General features: G+C 50.0%; 1 long non-coding RNA gene across 4 annotated transcripts; it reads right to left on the bottom strand.

The window, feature by feature from the left end:
- Positions 1-219: 219 nt before the first annotated feature.
- Positions 220-12,378, bottom strand: LOC308627778. 4 transcript variants are annotated; one of them, XR_014017435.1, is made up of 4 exons: positions 12,293-12,378; positions 11,552-11,660; positions 8,275-8,366; positions 220-7,073 (listed from the first exon to the last, which is right to left on the bottom strand). It is a non-coding gene; the product is annotated as an uncharacterized lncRNA (long non-coding RNA). The 4 variants fall into 4 exon arrangements; XR_014017436.1 differs by having other exon boundaries at positions 11,552-11,657; XR_014017437.1 differs by lacking the exon at positions 11,552-11,660.
- Between the last annotated feature and the right edge of the window lie 2,177 nt (positions 12,379-14,555).

Below are 14,555 nucleotides of genomic sequence, written 5' to 3'. Positions count from 1 at the left end.
CCAGGAAACCAAGAGGGAAGAAAAAGTCTCTTGCCTCTTCGGCAGCTCCAGAGTTTTCCCGGACTCCCTGCTGGCTAGCTGTGGCACATTAGCCTCCTTCACGCTGAGTTCTCGCCGCCAGCCTCAGTCCTCTCTCTGCGCTCTGACCGAAGCCCGAGCCTCAGCTTCCAGCGCTGCGCGCCCCGGCGGGCGAGCAGACAAGCCTCTCGGGCTGGTGAGTGCCGCTCGGCACCGATCCTCTGTGTGGGGATCTCTCCGCTTTGTCCTACCCAGGTATGTGGGGAGTTTCTTGCCTTTTGGGAGGTCTGGGGTCTTCTGCCAGCGTTCAGTAGGTGTTCTGTAGGAGTTGTTCCACGTGTAGCTGTTATTTCTGGTGTATCCGTGGGGAGGAAGGTGATCTCCGCGTCTTACTCTTCCGCCATCTTACCCGGAAGTCGACAACTTTTTTTTTTTTAAATAAGGTTTTGATAATAGCTACCAAAATATATTTATGTTTGTTTGTTTTTTTTAATTTTATTGAAGTATAGTTGTTTTACAATGTTGGGTTAGTGTCTGGTGTACAGCAAAGTGATTCAGTGTACAGCAAAGTGATTCAGTTAGTGTCTGGTGTACAGCAAAGTGATTCAGTGTACAGCAAAGTGATTCAGTACATATTCTTTTTCATATTTTTTCCATTATGGTTTATTACAGGATATTGAATATAGTTCCCTATGCTATACAACAGGACCTTGTTTTATCTATTTTATACATAGTAATTTGTATTTGCTAATCTCAATCTCCTAATTTATCCCGGCCCCACCCCCTTTTCCATTTGCTAACCATAAGTTTGTTTTCTATGTCTGTCTGTTTCTTTTCATAAATAAGTTCATTTGTGTCATATTTTAGATTCCACATACAAGTGATATCATATGGTATTTGTCTTTCTCTTTCTGATTTACTTCACTTGGTATGATAATCCCTAGGTCCATCCATGTTGCTGCAAATGGCATTATTTGAATCTTTTTTATGGCTGAGTAATATTCCATTGTGTATGTATACCACGTCTTCTTTATCCATTCATCTGTGAATGGACGTTTAGGTTGTCTCCATGTCTTGGCTATTGTGAATAGTGCTGCTGTGAACATAGGGGTGCATGCGTCTTTTCAAATTATAGTTTTGTCCGGATATATGCCCAGGAGTGGGATTGCTGGATCATATGGTAACTCTATTTTTAGTTTTTTAGGGAACCTCCATACTGTTCTCCATAGTGACTGCACCAATTTACATTCCCACCAACAGTGTACAAGGGCTCCCTTTTCTCCACACCCTCTCTAGCGTTTGTTATTTGTGGACTTTTTGGTGATGGCCATTCTGACCAGAGTGAGGTGGTACCTCACTGTAGTTTTGATTTGCATTTCTCTAATGGTTAGCGATGTTGAGCATCTTTTCATTACCAAAATATATTTAAAGATCTTTATCGGGCCGCTGAGACTGTAGTGTTTTGGGTATGGTGATGTAGCTTCTCTGAGAAAACAACAAGAAAGACTTTGCTCTAAGGATGAGCAAACATGTTCATGGAAAGTGGGCATGAAATAGCTACAGAACATACTTGTCATCTGCTAATGCCAGGAAGACGGTTTAATGTATTTGTTAGGACAGTGTCATGGAGTAGCCTTTTCCTCTCTAAGATAAGGAGGGTTTTTTTGTGTGTTACATCAAACCTAGAAGTTTTTCTCTTACCGTCAAAACATCACAGGCACTTAGACCCCTCTCACCACCACAGTGTAGCTCTGAGAACGCTCAGAGTAAAAGAGGAAGGTTCACTGAGTGTCCCAGGGGTCCCAGGGAAGCATGGGGCATGTGAGATGCCATTTCCAGACAGAGCAGACATCCTTTGCTCTGTAAAGCAGTCTCTGAAGGAGTCAGCCTGGCTCCAGTTCTGACATTGCGGGGAGAAGAGCCTGCCAAGCTACCTCAGTCCTCTAGGCAACTGACTAGACTGGTCTGAAGAGACACCAGTTTTGGCAGGAACATTTAGGGATCAGCTGCACCACTTACACTGGGCAGTCCACCAGGCAAGCCATGCCCTCACTCCCTTCCAGAAGGACTGTAGCAGGACAGTGGCACTCACATGACCTCATGTAAACATTCAGTCGTATCTCTAGAGACCATGAGTTCCCAGCTGTCTAAGGCCCCAGGCCTGTGGCTGTGACCTCCGAGGCTAGATTCCATCTACTTTGCTCTTCTAAATCAAGACTCTCTCATTCTGATCCATCTTGGAGTCTTTAATGGAGAAAAGTTTTAATACACAAAGTGTCTTCACTCATCTTATCCCAGGCCTCTGTCTCCTTGGAAAAGTAAGGTGCTATCCCCCAACCACAAGAGAAAGCCATTGTAAGGTCTCAAAACACATGTCTGGGCAGCACTGAAGGAGAAGGATAATTATCAGCTCTGGGGAAATAAATACAGCAGGCTCTTCCCATGGATTCCAGGGTGGTGTTCTGCCCAGACCTCCCTCCTTCCTCTTCCTCTTTGGTGGATGGCATGGGAATGAGCAGACCTGCTCTAGGCTTTGCTGCTGGGACTTTTCCTTCAGCAATGGGAAATGCCCCAGATTTGGAGATGGGAGACTTGGAAACTAGCCCCAACTCACCCTTCACTAGCTGTGTACCTGGGGCAAATCCCTTAGCCTCTCTGAGCCTGCTTCCTGCCTAAGCCTGCCTTCCCTTCCTCACAGGGGTGAGGTGGAGGACAGGTGAGATGTGTGGGAAAGAGCTTGGGGAGTTCCAGAACTCTCTGTCCTAATACCAATGGTCATAACTGGTACTGACTCAGCACAAGGTTCCCTGTTTCGGGACGTGGCCCAAGATCTCTGCAGGACCTGGAAGACACAACAGAGTTGAGTGATCCCTCCTGACCACTGGGTTGCCCTGGAGACAGACATTGCAAGGCCTGACTCCCCCGATGCATCCTTTGAACCTCTCAAACATGCAGCCTCTCAGAGCAGGGCTGTGGAAGGGGACGGATGGTGGATACAGTGACAGGAATGGATTCCTCCTGTAACTGGCCACTGACACAGAACACAACAAGTTAGCTTGCAGAATTAATGAAGACCTCAGGGAAAAGCAAGAGTTGGGATGAAATGCCAGCTTCATGCTAAGTTGAGTGTGATCAGTGAACTGGAATCTGTGGCTGCTTTGAACTGACCACACTCCCTCTTCAGCTGCCCAGAGCTTCCACCTACCATGACGAGCTCTCAGGAGAGGCTTGCTCTCAGTCACTTCATCTTTGATGCAAATGGCAGCTGCTTGGCCCTTCTTCAGGTGTCTGCTGTCCTACTGCAGAGTGGGCGGTTTTGGCCCCAGGTTAAGGGCTATCAGCTCCTGACTAGCAGGTTGGAGAGGGTTTTTAGGGGCAGGAGATCTCCCTGGTGTCCCTGAAATTCCTTACTTTCTCCATCTTGGGGTCAGGCTAACCTTGGAGAACCCTGAGATCTGGGCCACAAGATATCTTGGGGATGATTTTCAACTTTCAAATGAAAGAAGCAGGTCTGGAGAGGATCTGCACTCTGATCCAAATGGGACGCTTGGGGCTCCTTTGACAAGTCCAAGCATCACCACTTGAAGCCCAGCTGGTTTGCTCAGCTGTCTGTAAAAACAGGCACTTTTATTAGAATGGAGCCTCCTCAAGGTCAAAGGCCTTTGGGGGAGGGATACCAGGAGTCCAGACATACCAGGGATGAGTCCAGGGATACCAGGAGAGCCCCGAGGGAGTGGGAGCGTGATTTCAGGAGCTGGGAAGGAAGCCTCGCCTCCTCACCACCCATTATTAAAAAAAAAAAAAAAAAAGTTGTAATTTGATCCTTGGACTGCAGCTAAAATGCAAATTCCCCTGGGAGGGTCACAGTACTTTAGTTACTGGTAATTTATCTTCCCCTGTGAATGAGCTCTAGACCTACTCTTGGAAATCTTTATTGGAAAAAGCAGGTGGGCCCTGGAGGATACTGAAGGCCCGGAGCTAACAGTTATGGAGTGAGTGCCAGAAGCCAGGCACTGTTAGACACTAAGGTTGTTCTCTCTTGTTGGTCTCACAATAATTAGGCAGGATGGGTCTTATCCCCTTTGTATAGACGAGGAAATTGAGGCCCAGCAAGCCATTTGTCTAAGGTCAGTCAGCCAGTAGCCGACACAGCTGGGACTGGAAACCAGATCAGTCTGGCCCCAAAGCTGTGAGGATCTCTCTACCCCCCACTCCTTCCCCAGCTCAGAGGTGAAGGGTGGGGACCCAGACACCTTAATGCACAACCCCAGGACTTCAAGTAATTGAAGTCCTATTCCAGGCCACCGTGTGCTCTACATGGCGGTTAGTGCTCTGAGTCTAAAGGAAGAAATCCTAGAGCAGTCGTTCTCAAATCTGCACTGTGCCTTAGAGAGCTTGTTGAAACACAGATGGCTGGGCCCCATCCCCAGAGTTCCTGACTCAGTAGGTCTGGAGTGAAACATGAGATCTGCAGCTAAAACAATTTCTGGGTGATGCTGATGATGCTGGTCTGGGAACCACACTTTGCAAACCACTGACCTAGTGTGTGTCTCAGGGAGTTCCTCTCTGGCTGAGGGCAGGATGTGCACTTGTAAACAAGCAGAGAGCTTTATTAGATGGGGGTGAGGAGAGACTGCTGTAGTAGAGACCCAACAATAAAGTTATGGCTTAAAGAACATAGAAGTTTCTCCCTTAGTGACAATCTGCAGTGGATATTGTAGGGCAGCACCCAGATCCTGCCTTCAAGGCTGAGGTACCACTTCCCCAGTGCTTGGGGGCTGGGGTGGGGAGTTGTTGAGGGCTCATAGCTGAGTCCATCTCTGAGAATCGCCCTTGGCGAAAGGAGCTGCCTCACCCAAGTTACGGCCTTTGCACAGGCAGCCTGCATCCCCAAAAGACTGGTAGATATGGAGAACGAAGGTCCCACCCCTTTGTCTCCATCTGGGACAACTCTGAAGGGCCATCCTAGATCCAGAGCTCCCCGCTGGATCAGCTGAGGACCCTCGTCCGACTTCACTGCAATTCACCTTCTGCTCTTGTACCTGGCTGGTGCCGTTCCTGAGTGGTGTAGCCTAGTACACCTCCGGGACCGTCTGTTCTAAGTGAGCTGACCTAAGCCACAGTCTAAAGAGAGCTTTCCTGGTTGGTGGGTAGCTTGGCCGTGCTCAGAGGCCCAGGTTCTCTTCATCTCATTTCTTTGCCATCCCTTTGGCTTTGCCCTTAGCTGAAGCCAGACTGCAGGTTCCTCTGTGCTCCAGTTTGTGGAAACTGGAAAGAGAATGTAGAGGAGGCCCAGTTTGCCAATGACACTGGCATGGATGTGGCACACATCATGCACACAAGTTTCTCAAACTCAGTCACATGGCTGTGCACTCCCGCAGGGAGGCTGGCAAGCAGTGTGAGCTGGCCAACCACTCCAGGATATAGCTCCTACTCTGGAAGAAGAGGAAAAGAGATGATGGTGGACGTCCAGGGGTCTCCATGGCAACCTCTGAATATGAATTTGTGTGGCCCCAACTCCATGTGCCACAAAGGTCTGCAGCTGGAATAGCAAATGTGAGCCATTCACTGGGCACAGAGATCTGTAAAGCATTGCCATTCACAAGGAGGAAAGCCCCAGTGGCTACTTGAGAGGCTGCTCACCACGGGTCAGCATAAAAAGCTACACTGTTGATTTTGCCCACTATCTACAGTGCAGGTGTAACTCTAGACATTTCTCTGAAAAAGTTTAGCCGGTGTAAGTGAGATAAAGTGACCTGATAGAGATAACCTTCAGTAGACTCAATAAAAAGAAAATCATTCCCACGCTTCACTTTGTCATCATTAGCCACAGATAACTTGTAAAACACCTTCCTTTTGATCATGACACATGTGATTGCCTGCTTTCACCTGTCCCCTCCTCATCCCAGGGTGGGGGACACGGAGGACGGGCTTGACTGTGCTCCAATGAGGAACTGGTTTATTGCACCTGGATGGGGCACGCTGTCCTCAGTGGTCCCAAGAAGTCTTGTCAATAGACCTGGAGCCCAGGGTGGCATCATGCTGACCCTGCCATTCCCCCCACTCTCCCTTACCCAGCTTAGAGTCCCTGGTCCATCTTATTAAGCCTTTGTTGCAATTACCGTTAACTTCCTTGCCTCCCTCCCCCTCTGTTAAACCCCAGCTCCTCCCCGCTGTGCTGGAGAAGCTGAGAGCTGCTGTAGAAGAGCTTGTATCTGGGCTGCGTGGCCTCTTTCTCTTTATGACCCCAAACCTCACGTGTGCACTGGACACCAGCAGGCCATCGTCACACGGCTTCCTAGGGGAGCCCTGTCCTGCCTGCCCTCACACCCATGTTCCCTCTCCTTCATGGAGAAAACAAACCATTAGGCGCAAACTCCTTCACTGACCTCTCCCCAGTCCCCCCCTTGCCCACCTGCCCCTCCCTCCTGTCACAACGGAAGACCCGTCTCTGTTCCTATCTGAGGCCAAACCTTAGATAGGAACTTCTTGGTCTGTAAATCCTACCCCCCAAACTCTGGCGTTTCTATCTTCAGCCCTGCCTTCTCCCCGAGCTGCAGGGTCCATATCAAGCGTCTCCACTTGGTATCCAATGGGCAGACCAGGGTCTGAAGCGGGAGACACAAAGCCAGACCAGTCTGACTGCTGCTGGGGTCAGTCACAGAGGACGGTGCCCTCAGAGAAAGAAGACTCACCCTCACCCCAAGCCTGTTAGAGAAGACATTGCTGAGTTGGGAAGATCAGTGAGAGGAAGAAGCCTTGAGAGGTCATTGCCACCAGGAGGGAGATTCCGACCTGACCCGTCTGGTGTCAGTCGCCGCAGGGTAGGCTAAAGCCTGGAGAGGTTTGGCAAGGGCCTCCTCCAGCCCTGCTCCCAACAAGCTGTGCCAGCAGCTGCCCTGTGGCCTCTGAGATGAGCCACCTCGCTGGGGGGACTTCAAGGCCGGCCTCTTCCTGGGCAGGTGAGGTGGGAGGCCAGGCTTGAGTCTTTGTCCTGCTCCGTCTCAGGGGGTGTCGGGGGGGATTTGCCGACAGCCTTTGTCCCGGTGCTGCTTCTGGAGAAGGGGACCAGAGCAGTGACGAGGGAGGTCCCCCGCTGCCTGCCTGGGGGATCTGGGAGCTCTGGGTTCCCAGACTGTCCACAGACGCACCTCATTAGGAAGCTGCCTGGCGCTGGGTGTGGGGACAGGCTGTTTGTTCACCCTGTTCACTGACCCATCCCCTCTCCAACTCCCCACTCTTTCCAAGCAGCCTGTTCCTTGGCCAGCATCTGGGAGCCAATTTATTCAGGCCCTGAGGTTTGTTTTGTTAAGGATTTTAAAATGTATTAAGAAATGTGCAAAGAGCTTTGTCATCACTTTTCTCTTTCAAATTTATCTGAGCGACCGGATCAGGAAGTCCCTGCCTGTCTCTTGCCCTGGCAGGCCCCCAGGGGTAGCTGGGTGTCCCAGGGGCAGGAAGTGGGGTCTTAGACCCCTTCAAGCCATTCCTCTGGCCACATATCCTGCCTGGGCTGTAATAAGCTGAGCCAGCAGGAGGGGACGGGGGGACACTTCTCTCTGTTCTGTTTCTTCACTCCCTGTTTTACAGGGGCTGTTAAGTGTCCAGAAGGCGGAGCCTGGGACTTTAGGGCCCCCTGGCACCCTGGGTGCACTACAGGACACAAGGAGGACTTGAGTCATAGATCACTGAGAAGGGAAGGCGACGCGTCCATCTACACCCTCTCAGTGGGTCTGTTTTCCACCCCCCGCCTCCGATGTGCCTCTGACACAGGTGCAGGGCACGGGCCAGAGTTCACTAGGGCCTGTCCTGAGCACTCTTCTCCTGGCTGTGGACAGGATGTTTGACGTTGCTCTGAGCAGGGCTCAGGCACTGAAGAGAGACGCTCATCTCAAGATGGGTTTACAGGTTATGATGGGTTCACTTGTGTCCCCCCAAAATGTTATGTTGAAGGCCTAACTCCCAGTACCTCAACACATGACCTTATTTGGAAACAGGGTTGTTGCTGATGTGATGAGTTCAGATGAGCTCAGACTGGAGTAGGGTGGACCCCTGATCCAATATGACCCATGTCCTTATAAGAAGAGGACAGAGCCACTCGGGCAGAAGACCCTCACGTGACAGTGGAGACAGAGACTGGAGTGATGTATCTGCAAGCCAAGGAATGCCGAGGGCTGCCCGCAAACCCCAGGAACTAGAAGAGGACGGAAGGATTCTCCCCGACAGGTTTCCAAGAGAGCAGGACCCGGTCAATACCTTGGTTTCAGACTTCTGGCCTCCACAGCTGTGAGACAGTGCATCTTGGTTGTTTTCTGCCACCCAGTTTGTGGTGCTTTGTTACAGCAGCCCTAGGAAACAAAAGACAGAGGTGAAAGCCACCTCAGTCCAGAGCACCCATTTAAAGAGCAGTGACGTTGTCTGTGCCCTGCCAGTCAGTCGTGCCAGTATGACCCCTCCATCAGTCATCCTCCCCAAGTCTGTCCCACTCATTGCTCCGCTCCCAGAGGCCCTAGATGTGGTGCGATCACAATCAGGGTGAGTGGGTCCTGCGTGACAAGCCCCACTGGGATCTCGGGCAGAGGTCAGGCCTGGGGTCAGGGGCTGGGGTCATGTCTGCTGCAAAGCCTCATTAGGGGCCACTCCTGGGAAATCTACAAGACACATTTGCTCCCTGAGTCCACGTGGTCCAAATGAATGCCTCAGCCAAACAGAAATGATCACAGGTCACGAATCTTCAGAATCAACTGGAGAATACTTGATGTCCTGAATGTTAAATTTGTGAGTGCTGTAGGTGTGGCAAAGAGTGAGGGGTCCCCGTGCCATTCCAGCATGCGTCCAGCCTGCTTGAAGGGTGCCCAGTGGCCCTGGGTGTGCAGCCCTGTCTCCTGGGCCGTATATCATGTGTGGGGATTCTGCTGTGCTTCTCTCACGCTCACCACCAACTCTGAGAAAACTCAGCTTTCCTAAAATGGCACCTGGCCAATCTGAGAAAAAATTCAAGTCTTCAGTAATAACAATAAGCTGCATTTGTTTGCCTCCTAAACTCTGTTCCAGGTACCATCCCATTCTACCTTCACAACAGGCAGATGTGGCCTTTTATCCCCTTGTTGTGGATGAGGACACAGAGACTCAGAGAGGTTGAGGACTTGACCCAAGGTCACACAGCTGGTGATGGGCAAAACTGGAACTTGAGCCCCACTCTGTTTGACTCCAAAGCCCTGACTTTCTCCACTGGGTCCTGATGGGGACTCACTCCACTCTCCTCACAGAACAGCTGCCTACTTTCCAACAGGAGCCTTTTAGAAAACCATAACCCTTAGGAATTTCAGGCACCATGACACGCAGCAGTTGGAAAATGTTGGTGCAGCAAGTCCTTCTGGGGCAGCCTTTATGCCTATGAATTCAGAAAAGTCTCGACGCTTAGTTCTGGGTCTATTTTTAGCTCCTTTCACCCTTGCCAGGCATGGCCTGAAGTTCTATTGGCCGCCCCGAGCAGAGCTGCCAGGAAGATTGAACTCTGCTTATTAAAATGTTCGTGGCATTTGAGACGAGGAGCTTTTCCCAGTTAATTCTAATCTGTCAGTATTCACTTTTTCCTTTGAAGCCCAAATAGCAACGTATCACCTCCCTAAACAAAGGGCCAGCATTGACTTTGACCCCCTCTTTGGGTTAGAGTCATGGGAGGTGTCAGAATCAGGAAGCTGGGGCTCGTGCTCATGTGTGTAGGGGAAAGATCATGGGGTTACATAAATTATATGGCACCTATTCCATGGAAAGCAGTGCAGCTATTAAAATGCCAATGTATTTATCAATAGGAAAAGTCATTTGTAATATATTGCAGAGTTAGAAAAAGAAGTTACAAAACTGTGTGTAGCCTAACCCATTTTGTATCTAAAAATATATCTACACCCAAAAATTACCAGGAAGGCATATTCTGACACAGTTATAATTGTTATTCCTGGGTGCTGAGATTATGGATAATTTTCTTTTGTCCACTTATCTGTTTTTTCTTCTAATCTCCCCCCACCCCAGTTAAACATGTATATGTTTAAATGTAAACACAACAAATTTACTGATATATGTGGAACTTTAACAGCAAACCTTGTGCCTGAATTTCAGTGGATACCGGTCCCTCTCAAATCAGGTCACAGTAAACTTAGGTTTGAATGAATTTCTATCCAGGCCCATATTCTATTCATTTTTTTACCTAGTTTTCTATTTTGAAAACTTAAAGCCCACAGAAAAGTTGCAAGAATGGTACAATCAGCACCTCAGGTCCTTCACCTAGATGGATTGATTGATTGCATTTTCGCCACATTTGCTTTATCTCTGTATGTTGTTATATGCATTTCTAACGCCCCAATATCTGACACTGTTTTCTGTGAATGAATGAATGGCTGCAGTAGCAGGAAGGTCAGTCCTTAGTGAGCAAGGTGGCTTGTGCAGCAGGTGCTACCTGAAGTCCAGCTGGTGGCAGAGGAGAACCAGAGGCAGAATGGCCCCCCAGGCAGAGAGCAGCATGAACAAAGTCTTGGAGGGCGGCAGCATGGAGCTTCTACAGAGCTGACCGACAGGGAGTGGGATGGCAAGTGGAGGTGAAGCTGAACACATGAGCACTGGCCGGGGAGGACCCAAAAGGTCTCAGCTACCACCCAAAAGTATCAAAGTGTAAGGGGAGCCACTGAGGTTTTGTGTATTTTAAAGATCTCTCTGGGAACTTCTCTGGTGGTCCAGTGGTTAAGACTCTGTGCTTCCAGTGCAGGTGCAAGGGTTCGATCCCTGGTCAGGAAATTAAGATCCTGCATGCTGCGCAGTGTGGCCAAAAAAAAGAAAGAAAAGATCTCTCTGCTGCCATGATGAACATGGACTTGAGAGGTACAGGCAGAGGGAGAACCAACAGCTCTTGAGGTGACTGCCTGGGTTTGGTGAGGCAGGGAGCAATCCAGGACAACTCCAGGGTCTGGTTTGGAACATGTGAGTAGAGACCAGTGCTGTTTCTCTAGGTGGGGAGCGCAGAAGGGGGAAAAGCCAGTGGTAAGGGGTAGGGGAGGAGGGGAACTGCTGACTTCAGTTTGGGTACATTGTGGTTGAGTAGCCTGTGGGTTATCCAGATGGAATTGCCCAGCAGGCAACTGACTATAGGTCTTGAGCTCAGGACCAAGGACAGGTCTGGAGATGGAAATTTTGGAATCCTAAGAATCAAATGGGTAGGATGACCACAATCATGGTTGGCCTGGGATGGTCCCTGCTCATGTCTATGTTGTAGCATATTTATTAATAGCTCCCCCTTTTACTTGCCTGGTCTGGACAGTAATTTATATGGTCTCCCTGAAAAGCTGAGACTGGTTGCTTCCTGTCTTCACCTGATACTCACCACTCCCTGGCTTGGCCTGGCTCTGTGGGTGCCTTCTCCTGTATGTGATTAATTACTAGAGGTCTGTGTCCTCTATCCTTGGTTATTTCCCACCGTGTTTCACGTGCTACATTTCGAGTAGACGGTGCCTAAGAAACGTCTTGGCTCCATGCTGCCCACCTCCAAGGCTTTGTTCATGCTGTTCTCTGCCTGGGGGGCCATTCTGCCTCTGGTTCTCCTCTGCTACCAGCTGTGTCTTGTGGTTGAGAGATCCACAGGTCCCCATCTACTGAGGAGAGAGAGGGTGGGAGAGGTTCTGTGGGTTACCTTGCTGGAGGCTGGTGGATTGAGATGCCCCTTTGGTCCAAGCTCCTACTAGGTATGGAATTTAGGAAACACTGGAGAGGTGAGGAAACTCTAAAACATTCCCACCTTGCTCCTTTCCCTCACCCCCTGCTTGGGCTGCAACAGCTGGAGTGCTGATAATACCTGTCCCCCAGAGTGCCTCCTCAGAACCCCCGAGGGCAGCCAGCCCTGAATGAGTCCTTCTGGAGCCCAGGTGATGGGCTGATGAGAGCCATACCCTGGACAAGCCCTGTTCCCTCCATGTGGCCTTTGCTTCAGCCAGACAGCCCCCAAATGTATCCTGAATACTTTTGCCTGTGGGACCAGAAATGCCCTTTTCCCAGGCCCTCATGCCCCACAGTCCATGTCTAACTGTTAAACTGTATCTACCCGGGACTTCCCTGGTTGTCCAGTGGGTAAGACTCGGTGCTCCCAATGCAGGGGGCCCGGGTTTGATCCCTGGTCAGGGAACTAGATCCTGCATGCATGCCGCAACTAAGAGTCTGCATGCCACAACTAAGATCCGGTGTGACAAAAATAAATAAATATTTTAAAAATAAAATCAAATCTACCTACCCTTTGGGGCTGACTCTCCTGATGCCCCAGGAGACCGTCTTGGATCCATCCCTGCTGGATGCAATGCTCACTTCATCTGGAATGTCCCAGTGACATCCACTGCCTTCCTCATTGTTTCGTCTGGGCTTTTGTCTTACTCCTTGGAAGTCAGGGTGGAGACACTTTTGCATTTTTGTATTTCTCTACAATGCCAAACATGGGAGTAATTACTTCATGATGTGTGTGGAAAGTGTGTGAGTTCAATCACTAGGAATTTAGTCTCCAGATAAGAGGGCACCGTTGAAGTTCATGAAGCAGGGAATAGAAGGATGAAAGCAGAATTTACATGTATTCACTCATTCAACAAGTATTTCTTGACAACCTCTATGTACTAGACACTGTGGTACATAGTGGATTTAAAGAAATAACCCCTAGCGTCAAGGACCTCATTATTTAGATGTGAGAGGGAACAAGACAGATGTAAACAGTTACCAAACAATGCAATAAGTACCATAATAGTGACAAGACAGTGCATAGTGGAGTCGGGAAGTGCTTCACCAAAGAAGGAACATTTAAGCTGGGTCTTGAGGCATGCATAGGAGTTTGCCAGACATCAGGGAAAGGGTACTGCTGATAGAGGGAATAATAAGGGCAAAGTCATTGAGCCCCAGAAATGATTGTATAGGGGACTGAAAGAAATTCAGTGCAAGGGGTGAGGGGGAAACAAGCATGTCAGGGGACGCAGGGAGATGGGGCAGAGGAGAAGGAAAGGGGCCTGCACTGAGGCAGAGGGCAGGGTCTTAAAGAGAGGTAAGTTGTGCTGACTGTAGCAGTGAGGAGAGTGGAGACAGGTAGTTGTGAACACGCAGCTGCTCCCCATCGTTCACCTGGGGCTGCCCTGAACTCCTGGTCATGGCTGCTTTACTTTGGATTCTAGGTCCCTACAGGGAGCTGCCTGTCCCATACCCCTGAGTTGCCAGCAGCTGCTACAGGTCCCGGCCACCTCCTCACCTACTCTCCTGGTGAGAGAGACCTCGGCAGGACTGGTCTCTGGGCTGAACCCTCCACCAGCAAGGAGGTACGTGTGCCCCTAGGGAGTGGGCAGGTGGCGAGGACTGCCCTCCCAGCTGGGCAGCCTCACTGGGCTGGCAGTGCCGTTTCTAGTGTGCAGGAGATGGCAGGGGCCGGCAGGCCAATGTCCGCTCTCCCGGTGTCCACACTTGGCAACCCTACCTGTCTCCAGCCAACCGTGTCCTTGCAGATGAAACTGGCGGAAGGAAGAAGCTGGGCCCCAAATTGGCTCCCTGAGTTTTTTTTAAATCACACTTTGATGTTTCCTGTTCTGTTGGCTGACACCAGTAGTCCTTTTTTACTACATCTTATAAGCTTCCTACCTACTCTTGGTCATCCCGGGTGCAGGACGGTCCCCTCCCCTGACCCCCAGCACTTACCCAGTCCCTGTTCCTCTCTGGTCTGTTTGGAGAGCAGGCTGGCCTTTCTGTCCTGTTGTGAATGTTTACACAAATGGAAAATGTCAGTTTAATCTGTAAAGGAGCTCAGGTGGGAAAGTTCCCAAAGCAAACATCCGAAGGTGCAGTGTGTTTCCCCTGAGGGTGGTCCACGGGGAGAAGCTGGTGCAGTGTCAACTCACAGCCTCACATTTATTCAGCACCCTCCGTGGGCAAGAGCCCCTGCCCTCCTGGAGATTCCAAAATAAATAGACACATCCACAGCCTGTTATATCCCGAAGTCAATGTCACAGTGCTGTGTGAGCTACTGGGCAGGCGCTACTGGCCCTGGGCGCAGGCAGAGAAGGTTTCGTGGAGGAAAGGCTCACTGTAAACTAGGCTGGGAACCGGGGTGGGAAATGGAGATGCTTCCAAGAGGAGGAGACATGAGGAGTGGTGAGGGCATGTCAGGCTGGAGTAATGGTCTGACCACAAAGCTAAAAGGAGAGCTCAGGGACATAGGTGGCAGGTCTGGAGGGTGTTGGACAGACTCAGAGGGCCTTGAATGTCTGTCCAGGGAATTAGGTCCTTCCGTGTGCAGGAGAGGAAGTGAGGCATGTGAGTGGGCACTTACATCTAGTACTAGTCTTCCTGGTGGATATCTCTGCGGCCTGGACCCGTCTGAGTTTTAAAAGATGTTGATGCTTCTTATGTGTATCACTGGATGAACTCGTTTCTAAAATCCCATTAGCTGTAAAATAACCATGTTTCTGAGGTAGGAGAGGATGGTGATGTAGTGAAGGGAAAACTTTTCCTCTACCCTTATAGGTTCAGTT

Source organism: Mesoplodon bidens (genome assembly GCF_964165515.1).
Source record: "Mesoplodon bidens genome assembly, chromosome: 14".
Taxonomy (NCBI): Eukaryota; Metazoa; Chordata; class Mammalia; order Artiodactyla; family Ziphiidae; genus Mesoplodon; species Mesoplodon bidens.
This window is presented reverse-complemented; position numbering and strand designations above follow the sequence as displayed.